The sequence below is a fragment of the Mytilus trossulus genome, chromosome 3 (genome assembly GCF_036588685.1).
Source record: "Mytilus trossulus isolate FHL-02 chromosome 3, PNRI_Mtr1.1.1.hap1, whole genome shotgun sequence".
Taxonomy (NCBI): Eukaryota; Metazoa; Mollusca; class Bivalvia; order Mytilida; family Mytilidae; genus Mytilus; species Mytilus trossulus.
This window is the reverse complement of record NC_086375.1, coordinates 11,155,944-11,159,789: the sequence shown is the minus strand read 5'-3', so window position 1 is coordinate 11,159,789 and position 3,846 is coordinate 11,155,944. Positions and strand designations below refer to the sequence as shown.

General features: G+C 32.1%; 1 long non-coding RNA gene across 1 annotated transcript; it reads right to left on the bottom strand.

The window, feature by feature from the left end:
* Positions 1-3,462, bottom strand: LOC134709232 (uncharacterized). Its single transcript, XR_010105931.1, has 3 exons — positions 3,300-3,462; positions 918-1,029; positions 1-240 (listed from the first exon to the last, which is right to left on the bottom strand). It is a non-coding gene; the product is annotated as an uncharacterized LOC134709232 (long non-coding RNA).
* Between the last annotated feature and the right edge of the window lie 384 nt (positions 3,463-3,846).

The window sequence follows — 3,846 nt, the reverse complement described above, 5'->3', positions numbered from 1 at the left end:
ACTATAAATACAAAAGAAATATTTCCAAGAACAATTTATTTCCCCGACTCATCAAACAAAGAGTATCTAAACAAGTTGTTTGTTGTAGCATATATTATCATGTAACAATTGTTACAGTGTTTTTTCTTCACTCAACTTGAATCTCCAGTAGCAAGCACGGTATTGTAGTTATCACATTGATTTTATCCATTGTAGTCTTTGCTTTTCTATAGTTCAGTCATTTCCATCATTTTCTGGTTACTACAAAGAAAACAGATTGATACATGAGCACTGCGTGAAACGTGTTGGTGATAGTTTTATATCTTCCTCTATACTTCAAGATAGAAACTTTATAATGACCCCTTCCTCTTGCTTGTCTTTGTAATAATTGTATTAAATAAAATATAAAAAAAAACCACACACACACACACACACTCACGCATTTTAACATAAGTTCCCTCCAATATTCAGTCAATTATAATTCTATTAAGACATATTTCAAACCTATAAATATCGTAATTCAAAAGTACAAAAAAAACTTCACACCATCATATGCTTGCTTTATTGATGCAAATATAATATTTATTAACAATTTAATCATATAGGGATGAACATCAGTGCTTTGATCAAATCAGTCTTTGATCATTCTATGTTTTTAATCGTTTTTACGATGGTGCATTAAGACCCAAATGTAGTTCAACATAGTTGTGACATGGTTTGTCTTAACCTAAAATAGATTTTTTTTCTGTACGAAAGATTGACCATCGTCCTCAAAGGTCTTTTGGTTACTTTTAGATTTTAATGTGTTTTGGTGTTGTTTGGTTGATACCGTTTGTCTCATATTCCCAAATCTCCTTAACTTCATGTCATTGTGTGACTGTTACAATAGTCTAACATTATAATTGCATTGCATTTCTTCTATGTTTGGGTGCACTTACCGATAATAAAAATATAGCACAGAGCTAAAACAGCGAAAAAGGCTAAAATAAGTTTCAGAAGTAGCAGCAAACCCCTGTACAGCAACCCATTGGAATCCATTATATTTCCTCACTAAAAAACAAAAGTTTTTATCTTTAATAAGAGTTCTATAAGACTGCACATGTCATTATTATATAAACATTTTTGTAGTTTGATAATATTTCAGAACGTGAACTTTATACAATCTAATAAAAATATAAAACTCTTATTTCATACGGATGAATTCAGAGTTCTATATAAGTTTCATTAGATTGGAGCTTTATAGATATTATTTAAGAAATGTGTTTAATTTCTGTTGTCTGTTGGGAATTTACTGACCCTGTATATATCATATTAGGTCACTAACATACTATGTAACTAATATTATTGTATAACAATATAATATTTCCCACAGAAAGCAACCAAAAGTTAGCGTGCAATAAATTCTAATATTGCACTAGTGCAATAAAACTTCAAAATTCATGACGTCATCAACAACAAAATCTTAGTTAAATGCTATATTTTTACTTTCAAATATTATATTGATATACAATAAAAGGGTTATTGCATGAATATTGGGGAATATTGTCCCTCGTAGAACATATATTGCACTCGCAAGCTCGTGCAATATAAAATTCTATTCGGGACAATATTCCCCAATATTCATGCAATAACCCTATAATATACGTTTTATCGAGCTGGATGCCTTTCTATTTGATATGATGTTTCATTTACTTGAGCCCAATTCAGTTTTGATTAGTGTTTTCTTTCGTAGTGTATAAACAGTATAGAAATAGGATAATATTGTTCAAGTGTACCATTCTTTGGCTCTACTACATTGTACTTTAAAGTGTAAGTATTAGACTATCATTTAGAGCTTGACATATTGTACAACACCTGTCCTTTCAAGACTTGATAATGCATTTCAGATATATTTAAATTTTCGGAATTCTTCGTCGTTGGCTTGCTGTCTCACTGAATGACATAAATATCCGCCGAACATTTTTTAAAGTAAATACTGTCCATTGACAATACATCTTTCCCTTGGAGCACACAATTTAGTATCAACTGCTACAAATTATTGTAATGTCTTCATAATTGTTGCTGTTAATTTTCTGTCCACTATGAGATATACAAGTTCATGGCAATGGACATGTTTAATATACTATGAAAAACGTTCAGACGGAATGGACAATATTAGGTCTTATACTGTCACTATTCTGCCTATACCTTGGGTCAGAAAACGATTTCGTATGCACATTCATTGCAGGGTCGGAACCGATTGAAAGACATTGAAATGAGGTTTAGGTTAAAATTCATGGATTTTTTAAAGTCCAGCAGCAAATATTACATTCCTTATTCTGGATTTCAATACGAGACACTGTTACGAGAGATAATTGCCTCCAATTTAATGAAATTCGCCATATTCACTATGAAGTACGAACAATTCGTGACAATATTTTACTGTGAAATTATGTGCAAGAAATATTTATTAATCGAATTATGTTTCCCCTGTAAAATTACCAACCATGCATGAAATGGTGATCAGAGGTGAATTTAGAGGGAGTACTTTGGGGCTAGCACCCAATTTATTGAAAAATGGTTGACTATATATGAAATCACTGAAGCGTGTCTCTTAGGCTGTCAGTGTGCATGGGCCACTTCTTATGAAAATTCTGGATCCGCCACTGGTGATCGTTTCTGGATTATTAGAAATATTTTTCATGAAAAGCATTTGTATCATGAGCCATACATGACATACATTAATTACACAGATTTGTTTGTAATTATTGATCAAATAAAACACTTTAATTATCTTTAATGATATCATTCTCTAAAATATTTTAATGTTCATAACCATCTATTCATAGATGAGACAAAATTTCATGAAAATCTATCATGAAATATTCTCAACATATAAATATACACAGTATATATGACCATGAATAACCTCCTTTTAACAAGCCTAATACAATCTATGAAATATGGACAAAGTTGCATGTGGAAATAAAGGACAATACCATGTTTACAATTTGAAAATGGATTGATCCTGCTTTGTGCTACATCGATTCACTGGGTCGTAATGTTAACGTCAAGACTCATAGGTCACACTGACAGTGTACGAATTTTCAGAGCCAATCTTTATTTTAGCCTGAATAGTCACATCGGCTAATGGAAAAGCTGCAAAATCTATTTCAATGCATTTGGTTGGCAAGTATATATATATATCCCCTGTTCTCGAGCACACGACCATAATGAATCTAAAAGTAGTGTATTGAATAGTTTGGTAATGGTGACCGTGTGGAAAATAAGGAGAATCAATAATCAATTAAAAGTAGATAAATGTGTACATATACAGATACCTTTTAAACGTGTGTCTAGTTCCAAAATGGCGAATACCAATTATGAATGTTTAAACGTCTTTCTGGGACATAATATCAATAATTTAAAGGTAACCGTGTCTATATTTAAACTGATTTTTATAGATTTAATCCTCTATTTATAGTCTTGTTAGTGTACTGAAATTTTATATTCCAAGTGAAAGTGAGTCTTACTCATTAACTACATAGAGGGGAATTACTAGGTTGCGTTTAATGTAGTAACACTAAGCAGTTGCATAGGCTATGCACCTGCTTAGTGTTACTACTATTAGGGTTACGCAGATGTTGACTACTGAACGGGTAGCTAGTCTAGCTGCTATCCGGATCTTTTAGAAGCTAGCCTAGCTACACGTTATGCAGTCTACGTAGCCCTATGTAGCCAGTGCTACGATATTAAACGCAACCCTGATGTTCCATTTGACGAGAATGGGCGAGTATGTTCTAAATGTGGTTATACCGCGGATCACCGTTTCTTTTCCCGTTATACATTATTGTTGAAGACTACAAACTTGTAAAATAAAAAGATATT